Raw genomic sequence first — 12,621 nt, forward strand, 5'->3', positions numbered from 1 at the left:
CTCAAGTCCTTTATATTCTGCCAGGAGATCCAAAGAGAGGTAAGTTATGAGCCCAGAGAGCTATAGGGAAGATATGAAAGTGAGATGTGGGTTACGAATGCACCACAGGATGGTGGAAATAGCACTGGGCTTGAGTTATATCTCAACCCCTTCCTAACCATGTGGTTTTTGGCTTGTCCCTGAATTTCAGTTTTAAAATAGTGTTATAATTAAGAATACCTGCCTCTGAAGTTGTAATGAAGTTTGAAATAAATATTAAATGTAATTAATGTAAGAGCATTTTGTCATTCCCATATATATTACATAAACATTAGTTATTTTATTATCAGGCTATAAATTGAAGGAAATTTGAAACCTATAGCTATAGATAAAGAAAAGAACTGGGTGTGCTAGCTCATGCCTGTAATCCCAGCACTTTGGGAGGTCAAGGAGGGCAGATCACCTGAGGTCAGGAGTTCCAGACCAGTCTGGCCAACATGGTGAAACTCTGTCTCTACTAAAAATACAAAAATTAGCCAGGCGTGGTGGTGCATGCCTGTAATCCCAGCTACTCGGAAGGCTGAGGCAGGAGAATCACTTGAACCTGGGAGGCAGAGGTTGCAGTGAGCCAAGAATGCGCCATTGCACTCCAGCGTGAGCGACAGAGTGAAGCTCCATCTCAAACAAACAAACAAACAAAAACAAAACAAAACAAAAAACTGAAAAGAAAACAGTGGTGGTAACATAAGTGAGATGTGTAAAGATATAATGCGAGATGCAGTAGAAATTGAGTAATCCCAATGGTTTCAGTCAAATTGAGAGAAATTACTGCATACAGTTTACAAGTTTAGACTGTACTGGGGTGGAATTCTAACTCTGTTGTTATTAGTTAGGTCCTTCAGACAAGTTAACAATGCTAAAAATATAATTAACAATAATATTCCCTAGCTTTTATTAGTATATGTGCTAGGCACTGTTCTAAATGTTTACATGAATTATTTCTGAGTTTCAGTTTCTTCGTGTATCAAATGGCATTAGTAATTATTGTGCCTTCCTCATAAGATTACTGTCATAAGTAAATAAATTAGCATGATACTGGCCATGTAAACAGCACTAAAAACATAGCGGTCATTATTGTTATTATTAGCTCTGAAAATACTAAGGATAAAACCAAGTGAGTGGATATATATACTTCTCTATATTCCTCCTGTTAAATACAAGCAAAAACTCCAGACATTATGTATAAAATAAACATGCGAAGGCTCAAAGGTGGGGCAAAGATAGCAGACTGGCTAGGGACCTGAAACTGGAGATCTAACATGGCGAGTTTCTTGGGTTTTCTTTGTCTCATATATCCTGGACATGAAACCAAGAAGCTAGCAGCCTGGAAATGCCAATGTGAGCAACAACAAAAGCCCCAAGAAAAGCATGCCGTTTCTAGCTAAAGGAACAGCCTAGCTAGACAGAAAACTTTTAGACAAAATCCATCCTCTCCTAGTCAAACACCGTAGAGAAAGCACACAGCCTCACCCTCATCAGCAAAGGCAGAGTTGGGCAGCCAGGATTTCCACCCTTGCTTGTCTGTAACATGGCACTCTTAAACCGCCTCCCACCCTGTAGTATCAGAGAAGACAGAGTAGGGAGCTGAGACTTTCATTTCCATCCCATGATAATGAGACACCTTCCCCCAAATCCCCACCACAGTTTTAGTGGAGGCCACATGGAGACCACATCTGGCACTAACAAGGCATTTCTACCTCTCCCATCTAGGATAGTGTAAGAGGAAGAATAGTGTAAGAGGAAGATAGTGTAAGAGGAAGAATTTCACTCCCATGTGACAATGATGAGGAAGCGCCCCCCCCCCATGCTCACCCCACCACTTTCCCTCCCAGAGCAATGTCAGAAGAAGCCTGCTGAAGAAAAAGATTTAATTAAGATACAGAAGTTCGTGACAAAATACTAAAAATGTCCAGATTTCAATTTAAAAATCACACATTATACAAAACACCAAGAAAATCTTAATTTGAATGAGAAAAATAAACCAACATACACCAACACTGAGATGACACAGTTGTTGGACTTATCTGAAAGGCAATCTAAAGCAGCCATCGGAAAAATGCTTCAGTGAGCAATTATGAACATGCTTGCAACAATTGGAAAAAATTGAAAGTCTCAGTAAAGAAATAGAAGGTATAAAGTAGAGCCAAATTGAAATGTTAGAAGTAAAAAATGTTATAAGTAAGATAAAAACTCAATGGATAGGTTCAACAGAATAATGGAGAGGACAAAGGAAAGAATGAGCTTGAAGGTAGGACAATAGAAATTACCCAATCTGAACAACAGAGAGAAAATAAGGAGGGAAAAACAAACAGACCCTTGGAGACCTGTGGGTCTATAACAGAAGATCTAACATTTGTCACTGGACACAGGAAAAGGAGGAAGATGGTAGGGATAAAAAAATATTCAAAGAAATAATGGCTGAATATTTCCAAAATTTGGGGAAAGACTTGAACTTACAGACTCAAGAAGGTGAGCAAATTCCAAACAGGATAAATTCAAAGAAATCTATCAAGACACATCACACTCAAACTTCTGAAAACCAAAGTCAAGGGGAGAGTATTGAAAGCACTGACAGAGAAAAGACATGTTATCTACAGGAGAAAAGTAATTCCAATGACAATGGATTTCTCATCAGAAACTATGGGAGACAGAAGGAATTAGAACATTTTTCAAGTGCTGAGATAAAAGAATTATCAGCACAGAATTTTATATCTAGTGAAAATATGCTTCTAAATGAAAAGAAAATGAAACTCTCCCAAAGAAATGAAAACTAAAAGGATTTGTCACTACAGACCTATTTCAAAAGAATGGCTAAAGAAAGTTCTTGAAACAGAAAGGAAAGGACTTTTAAAAAGAACCTTCAAACATCTGTAAGGAAGAAGAAAAAACAAAAAGATCTAAAAATCTTAATACATTCAACAGTCTTCCCTCTCTCGAGTTTTCTAAATTGTGCTTGATGATTAAAGCAAAAATTATAACAATTTTTGATGTGGTTCTCAGTATAGGTAGAAAAATATTTAAGGCAATTACATTGTAAACAGGGGAGGGTAAAAGGTAGTTAAAAGCAGATAAGAGTTCTATGCTTTATTCAAACTGGTAAAGTGTTGACATCAGTTGACTTTGATAAGTTACATGTGTATGATATCACGCTTACAGCAACCACCAAAAATCTGTATCAAAAGATACATAAAAAATGCTACAGATAAATCAAAATGGAATTCTAAAACCTGTTGAAGTAATCCATAGGAAGGCAGGAGAAAGAATAGAGAAGTAAAAAACTGAAAGAACAAAAGAGATAAAAAGAAATAAAATAGCTATCTTAAGTCCTAACATATCAATAAGTACATTAAATGTAAATGGTTTATGATTCCATTTGTATAACATTCTTCAAATGACAAAATTAAAGAGATGGAGAACAGATTAGTAGTTGTCAAGGTTTAAGGAAGGTGGGAAGAGGTGAGTGGAGGGAACTATAAAAGGGTAGCCCAAGAGGATTTTGTGGTGATGTTATGTGTATCTTGATCTGAGTGGTGGTCACATGAATCTACACATGTGATAAAATGGCATATAACTGCACACACACACCATACCACTGTCAACTTTCTGGCTTTGATACTGTAGTATCATTATGTAAAATACAGCCAGTGGAAGGAAATGGGTGAAGGAGACAAGGGACCTCTCTGTACTATCTTTGCAACTTACTGTGAAACTATAATTATTTCAAAGTAAAAAAGTTTGTTTGTTTGTTTGTTTGTTTTGTTTTTTTGAGAGGGAGTCTCGCTCTGTTGCCTAGGCTGGAGTGCAGTGGTGCAATCTCGGCTCACTGCAACCTCTGCCTCTTGGGTTCAAGCGATTCTCCTGCCTCAGCCTCCCGACTAGCTGGGACTACAGGCACCCGCCACCACACCTGGCTAATTGTTTGTATTTTTAGTACAGACGGGGTTTCCCTATGTTGGCCAGGCTGGTCTTGTACTCCTGACATTGTGATCTGCCCGCCTCGGCCTCCCAAAGTGCCAGGATTACAGGCTTGAGCCACCACACCCAGGCTGTTTGTTTTTAAAGTTAGTACAGAAAATAGAGGCAAGTAAGGGAGCTTGTGTTTGTACCCTGGCTCAAAATCCAGTAAGTAAGGATTGAGAGTGAAACTTTGAACTCTTATAATTCCCTTTAGGTTTAATTTTAGTTTATTTTTAAAAACTTGAATAGAGAATGGGGCATTCAGTGCCTTCCCTTCACTGCTAAGCACTTGAAGTTGCTTGTAGTAAAAAAATAAAAATTTCTCACAGGCCAGTGGGCTGCCTCTGAGTTTGACTGGATCAAACCCCAGAACATCATCATGCACAAAGATTTAACCACCAGCCAAATGTATCATCATAGCTATTCAATGCTGGGGTAGTGGAGAGGGTGAAAAGGGGGATTAAGAGTGTGCCACATTTTTCACACAAGAAATACTCCATTTTCTTATGACTGAGCATGTTCTCATGCTCTGTCAACAACAATATTCAGCCCTGAGATTTAGTTTTGGATGATAAAACCACCAACACTTTACAAAGCTAGTTTTTCCATTGCAAGAACATGGAAATTCGATTACCTTCTGAGAATGAAAAAAAATGAGCTCAACTCTGTGGCTAAAATTGTTTGAGAACATCCATGAGTAATCATATAATCTTGTGTGGCAATGGGGCATGCATAAATTGCATTCATATCTAATCAATTACACTGTCTTGCCTGAAGAAAGAGTGCTAATGAAAGGCCCAGTAATAAAAAGAAAGTCCGAGCAGCATGAATTTGTCAATGTTTGCCCAGAACTGTACAAGAGACATAGATACTGCGTCTCAGTTAACCAGCCCTACCCTGACCCTTTGCCCTCTGGATCTGTCATATTACCTGTCTTCTCACTTTTCAGCCATGACAGATGGCTCCCTCTTCTGTTCCCATGTGTCTTTCCCTTAATAAACTATCAGTACTTCTAAGGAGAGACCTCAAGCTGCTTCCATTCATTCCTACCCATATATTGGTGAAGTAGGCTTTTCTTTCAGTTTTTTGGGTAAAAGCTATTTTACTCCATAAACAAAAATAAGGCCAAAAATTACAATGACTTAAGTAAAAGAGAAGGTAAGTCCAGCAGTGAGTTGTGCAACTGGAGGAGATGCTCTGCTCCAAGAACCCAGGTTTCCTCCTTTCTATTGCTCTGCCATCCTCAGTCTGGGTCTTGCCAAGTCAGTGTTACAGCCTGTGGGAAAGGGAATGATGGATGAAGAAATACTTGTCCAATGTTCTAAGTCTATATCAAAGCCCCCAACTGGCACAACTACTCACCTCCTGACACATGGATTTACCTGGCTATACGGCAGTTGATAAAATGCAGTCTCTAGCTCTATAGCTGGGCTATGATGAATGCAAGAATAAAAGAGACACTAGATATGGAGGAGACAGTAGTTTTTCTATATTTTCTAGATCACCACCATTTCCCTAGAGAGACCTTGCTTCCAACTCAGAAATTTATCTGTGTCCTGTCATGTTGAAAAAGTTATCCATACCAGTAAGTCCAGTAAGTCAGTACAGATAGAGCACAGTCTTAGGACACAGGTGGCATCAATCAGCCAGCCAACCAGAAATGCTCTATATATTTTTCTGGTTTTCACAAAACATTAATAGAAAAAACAACCAATCTAGCAGGTGAAGGATGGATGGAGCTTCCAGTGTAGCTATTCCTGCTATTGATTCCATGTCCCTTTACATTCCTCTGAGATCTTCTTTTCTAAAATTCAGGGGCTAACTTTTCTCTCCCTGTTTTCCAGCTCTTGTCTTCCCTTCATGAAGTAGTGAAGGAAGACGGCAAGGTTGAATAAAAGAGGGGAGGGCCACAGGGGCAGAAGAAAATTACAGTACAAGAACAAAATTAATAGCAAAATTAGTAGCATACTCTTCATTCATCTTTATACTCTCAGAACCTAGAATAATGCCTGGCATATAGTAGGTCTCAATAATTATTTCTTGAACTGAATTATGTATCATGAGAGAAAAGGCAATTCTGAATTAATCTTCTCAATACCAAACAGGAGATTTTACTCCACCTTTTGATCACTAGCCATGGCTATGAGATCCTGCCAGGTATTTAGTAACAAAGCTTTTGCTCCGGAAACCTCAAGTACAAATCAAGCAGACACTGAAATAACACAGATCAGGACTCAGCTTGCATCTATGTTCCAAATAAAAGATAAGCTGTTTCCTTTAGACAAATAAACCACTTTAAGTTTACTATGTTATTGTATCAACAACAAATAACATGTTGATGGCCAAGGAGAAACATGTAACTCTTGTTTATTTAAATAATCCATTCACTTCGCACAGATTTCTGATGAAGTTAAATAGATCTCATTTATCCCTCAATTTGTTTCTGACAGACTTCTAAAAATGTATGTCCATTTTTACTTTAAGGGCTTTTGGTGAGTTTTTCATATAAACTCAATCACTTTCATCTCTTAAAGACTTTTTTTTTAATTAATTGGAGGCACCCTCCCTGGATATACTTGGTCTTAATCAGTTCAGGACTTATCAGACTTCTTTCATTTCACAAAACGATTCCATTTTCTAAATAATAAGAACTTTCAAAGAAACCTTTACATAGCTTTTCTGGATATGTAATACATAGCACAAAATATTACATCATAAATCAGAGCCAACATTTTTTTGCCCTTTATACTTTACAAATCACCCTTTACCTTCATTATCTGACAATTTTTCACAACCTCATGAGGTACTTTTATTATCAAAATTTTATAGATGAGGAAATTCGAGCTCAGAAATTGGCCTTCAGTGACACAATCAAGATCCATACTCAGGTCCTCTGACTCCAAATCACTACACTTTAAAATTTCCCCCTTTTGTGCTTTGTTTACAAAACCTTCTTCCTTTTGTGCTTTTGTTTGTCATTAAAAGTCAAAATTGGCTATGGACATCCTCCCATAAGCTGTGAAATATATTAAGAACAAAAGGACCCTTTCAAAATCAGTCCAGAGACATTTGAGAATGACTTGGAGTGTTGTCAGCATAGAGGATACTAATTTTTGCCTGCTACAACATGTGGTGAGAAGTATCATTAGTGATAAGGGCTGACTCTGGTCTTCTACTCCACAGCCTCCCAGTTTCTGCTCCCAGATAATATAAAATGAAGCCATGCTTTTATTTTTAATCCAAATCTCTGATTACAGAGATTTGCACCATTAATATGCTATCCCATCTTCCTAATTATATTTATAGTCTCAAAAATATGTTAGCACAATGACAGGTGAAGATGATCTTCTAAGAATTAGGAATTAAAAGGTGAAAGTAACAGGTTAGGATCTAACGTAGATTATTTAAGGATAGAATTCAAATTTTTCATTCCAACACTACAATTTGTTTCTCTCTGTGATTCATAGTAGTAGACAGGAAGAGGTTACATGGTTAAAATTTTTAAAGATTTAAAAGACTCCTGCTAGGACAGTCACAAGTTTTATATACTGGTCACTTTATAGGAATAGTTTGATCCCTATCAGACATAGTTACAGAAGGAGGTCTGGAAAGAAGGAAATGGAGAACCATCATAGAGAAGGGATTTTTGTATTTTAAGAATATTTGTTCCTATTGGTTGACCCTTTGTCAAGAAGTGAGTTCTTCCTTAGGAATCACTGGAGTAGATGCCTTTTCTCCCAAATCATTGTTCCTTTTATAAATTTATCAGATCCTTTTTAGCATCTCCAGTATGCCAGACTGTGTGTTAAATGATGAGAATACAATGATGAATAAAATGTGGCCCCTGCCCTCAAAGATTTTGATCCCTGGAGGAGTAGGGATGGAGTAAAATTTAGGTGCGATAAGGGTCAATTTCAGTACATTGTGACCATGGAAAGGGTCCTGCTCAAAGCCTCCATGACAAAACCCATCCAGGCTTGGAGGATCAGGAAAGACGTCCTAAAGGAGTAATTCCTGAAGTGAGTCCTGAATTAGGAATCAGGAAACTGAGCACAGATTGGATACATCAAATATATTTTCAGAGAGCAGTGGGTTTGAAGGAAGATGAAGAAGCTCAAAGCCAAAGCCTTTCACTTACACAGATCCTTTCCAAGACCCTGAAATATGTTCCCATGGCCATGATTTTTCCAAAATTTGCAAAAGTAAGATATCATAGTTCCAGCAGATTAAGAATCTTTTCCCTTTCTACTCTGACATTCCCTCCATCACCCATCCTCTTCAGTCAGGTGTGTTGGAGTGGCCACAGGCATTTTGTAGAAGCTGAGTTGGGGATACTTTTAATTGGCATTGAGTGGGATAAATGTATTTATTTACAGTGTCTTTCTTATATCTCTTCTAGTCCCCCACATACTTCCATGCCAAAAAACACGTTTTCTAACCATACGACCCTGAGTCCTCCCATCTGTATGTTCCCCCTCCCCCAAGCTCTCCTAAACAAACTCTGATATAGGAAAGGCTGAACTATTTTTCTGTTCTTTCTATAAAGAATAATATTACCCAACTGTTATGTCACAAAGAGTCAGTTACAGAGTATGCAGGGAACAATATAGAAAAAATTATGATGGAGGGTGTATTCAGAATATAATTAATAAAACTAGTATGCTTTTGAAATGTTGTGATACGGTATTTGTCAGGCTTTTTTTTTTAACTTGCTATTTGTTGTAATTTTTTCTTATTCTAAATAGATACACACAACTATACCTAATTTTGTACTTGTAATTGTCTATTTCTTTTCTTAAAGAGGACCCTGCAAATTGTATAAGCTTTGGGATCTATCAAATCGGGGCTGCCTCTGTCAGAAACATAAGTTACCTACACTTGAACTCCTGGCCCCAAGCAATTCTGCTGCCTTGTCCTCCCAATGTGCTGGGATTACAGGCATGAGCCACTGTAAGCAGTTTGGAGATTTCTCAAAGAACTTAAAATAGAGATACCATTTGACACAGCAACCCCATTACTGGATATATACCCAAAGGAAAATAGATCATTCTACCAAAAAGACACATGCACCCATGTGTTCATCGCCGCACTATCCACAATAGCAAAGACATGGAATCAGCCTAGGTGTCCATCAACAGTGGATTGGATAAAGAAAATGTGTTGCATATACACCAAGGAATACTACATAGCCATAAAAAGGAATGAAATCATGTCCTTTGCAGCAACGTGGATGGAGCTGGAGGCCGTAATTCTAAGGGAATTAATGCAGGAGCAGAAAATCAAACACCACATATTCTCACTTATAAGTGAGAGCTGAACATTGAGCAAACATGACATAAACATGGGAAAAATAAATACTGAGGACTGCTAGAGAAGGGAGTTGGGGAGGGGGATGTGAGTTGAAAAACTGCCTGTTGGGTACTATGCCCACTATCTGGGTGCAGTATACCCATGTAACAAAACTGCACATGTACCCCTTGTATCTAAAATAAAAGTTGAAATTAAAAAAAAAAATTGCCTGCATAGTATCCATCAGGCTGGTTAGAATAGGGAAACGTGTAGCCAGGAGTTACCATGGCAGCCAGCATGAATGTAAAGATGTGTCCAATGGGGATCCTAGAGAAAGATGGACTGGGTTTGAATCTGTAATACAGCATCTTCTCTATCTCTCTTTTCTCTGACTTGAAAGGGAAACAAACCATGTATCTGTAGGGGTTCTGGGACTGTAGCCCAAAGCAGCTAGCTCCAAACCCTAAATTCCTTTGAAGTCAGTCTCTTATGAAAGACCATTGGGAAAATTCTGGGACCCTCCAACATCATTGAGTAATAATGTATTTTTCTCTCTTTCTCACAAGAAAAATTAAGGTTAATAGACTGTTGCCATTGTTCTTGAGTAATTATAATAGGAGTAATAATTTTAATATTAGCAATGTTATTTTATCTCTTGCCTTGGTCCACTCTCCAACATTCATCTACTTGGGAGAAGGTTAGGACTTGCTGGAGTAGCCATAAAAAGACAAACATTGAATTAAAATTCCATTTCTGACATTAAAAAATAGGATTGTGCTGCAAGACCAGGAAGACTTGCAAGCAGGCTATTGAGAGAAGACTTCCAAAATTCCTTCAGCTTGAACTTTAGCCTCTCAAAGCCCAAGCCTGGAGGCATCAGTGCATAGTTTTCTCAGCCTGATTTCCACCTAAGGCTTGACCAGAGTTAGAAGTAGGAGGAAGAAAAATACAACTTTGGGGAAAAATCACCCTTTCATCCTAGAGTGATGATAGGAAGGAAGAGACAAGATAAGGATCCAATGGCATCCATATACATCCTGTGGATGGAAGATGAAGGAGGGGCAGTGCTTTGGACTGAGCAATACTGAGGACAGAGCAGTCCATCACCAGCCTGGTCTGCAGCCCCATCAAAGTAAACTGGGTGGTACAGAATGGGGAGGCAGAGAGAAGCATTTGGGGTCAATGTTTCTGGGCCATCCGTGGCTTTCGTTGGAGGAGCCTTGGCAAGACAATAGCTGAGAGCCTTCATTGAAGGGTTTGCTACGGTAGAAGTTTGAGTGATAGTCACAGAGAATCACCAGATAGATCTATGGCACCTGCAGGAGCAATGGAGAGGTCAAGATAGCCTCAGAGTTATGACTAGCAATGCAGCAATCTAGAAGTTACCTCAACCTCAGGCTCCAGACTCAAATGCCATCAGAGTATAGGTGGACAAGGGATATCACCTCAGAGACCAGAGGAGAAGAGGCCTTGAGGCATGAGATGTCAACTGTTTTCCACTATCGTAAGCATGCTTGGGCAGGTAATGGAGAGGCTATGTATACCACAGAGAGACTTAATACTACCTGAAAGTCCTGCTTTAAATTATTAAAATTATTGAATCAGACTAGGCTCAAGCCAGATTATACATTTAGCTAATAATGTTTCCCACTCACCATGAGTAGGGTCAGGAAAATTATAGATTAATTACAGGTAAAATAAAAATATGCTTCCCCCTCACATCCAGTTTGGGGTATGGTTGACTTTTGCCACCATGCAACACAAATGACTCCCAGATTTTGTGAACATGTAGAAAATACCTTTGCTGCCTTGTTCATACCCCCTCAACCTACTCTGGAGGTCACAGGCAGACAGTTCCCAGGCCTGTGGATATCTTCCTGTGTCTCTTTGCTTGATGGCATTCAAACAGCCATGAAATCATGCTCACTTTGAGTAGGGCAGGACAGGCTAAGAGCTGGTACCTGAGGAGCAACACTGAGCCAGCGAGGAACTGGTGTTTGTGCTTAATAACCCAGCTTTCTCTCCCCTCAGTGGGACAATTCTAACTTATGTTCTTGTGGCTGCTATGAAAATACAGCCCTCATATCTCCACCCCTGCATCTGCTTTGCAATGGCAGAGTCTCCCAGATGGCTGTTCTGCTGTGTGGAGATTATGTCTGTGGGTCAGATATTCCATAAGCCCTGGCTAGTGGTGCTATTTGAGGTTCTGTGGGCTGGAAAGGCAAATCCATACCTGGAATATGTATCTGTCCCTGTGAGGGCAAAGCACTGGCCTTTTCAGAATAGAAGGCTCCAATATAGTTGTCTTACACTGAGATGGTCTCTTGGAGCAGTAGGGATATATCTGAGACTCAGCCTTGCTCACTGTTGCTAGCAGGTTGGATATGCAGAGGCAGAAGGAGCTAGTGGTTTGGTAAGTGAGTGTCACTTGTTGGGCCCACATGTAACTTTGTGCCACTGGCCACTCCATTCATGTGTACAAAGTGTCAGTTCTGGAGGGACTGATAGCAAACGTTGGCTAATGTCAACTAGCTGAGTCATTTTGTCTACTGGTTATTCTGCATGTCTTCCATGGAGGATGCTTTCTGGCAGATGTTTACATATAAAGCAAAATCTTTACACTTCATGCCCACTGCATACATCCACCCACAGTCTGTACCCCAGACCTCTTTGTCCTTAGTTTTTAGCCCTTTTCATTCCAGGCCCCTGACCAGACATCAAAGCCATTGACCATGAACTAAGAACCTGCATGCGTTTTCACCTCAGGCCACTTCTCCTTCCACACAGAGTGGATGGCCAGATGCATTGCTCACAGCTTCACCCATTGAGAAGATTGTCCCCTTCTCCACTGTCTTTCAAGACCACCCTTGAATGTGGCTATAATGCAGCTGCTTGTACTCATGTACCAACCTGCCGTGAACTAAGCTCGGCCTTATCCCTCCTCTGTCAGCTGGTTTTATGGGGCATTCTTGACCCAATATATGTGAGCTGTTACAACTGAAGCAGTGACATGGGAGTCTGGGCTACCTGCTAAGACAGATAGATACTCAAGCCCACAGATCCTGCTCAGGCTTTATCCTGAACATACCACTTCCATCTTCCAATAAATAAATGCTGTGTTTGTCTGACTTTGTGATTTAGGGAGGTCCAACAGAATTCACCTCATAACGGACAGTTCCAGTGCTACAGTCACTTGATGCTCCATACTTAAGTATTCTGTCTTTACCAGGGCAATAGAACAGATGCTGTTTCTCAAAAGGCATCATCCTTTGCTGTAGATGGAAAGGTTGTGATTCTCTCCCCGAAGCTGCCATAAGCTGCATGCTAGGTCTTTTC

Source organism: Pan troglodytes, chromosome 9 (assembly GCF_028858775.2).
Source record: "Pan troglodytes isolate AG18354 chromosome 9, NHGRI_mPanTro3-v2.0_pri, whole genome shotgun sequence".
NCBI lineage: Eukaryota > Metazoa > Chordata > Mammalia > Primates > Hominidae > Pan > Pan troglodytes.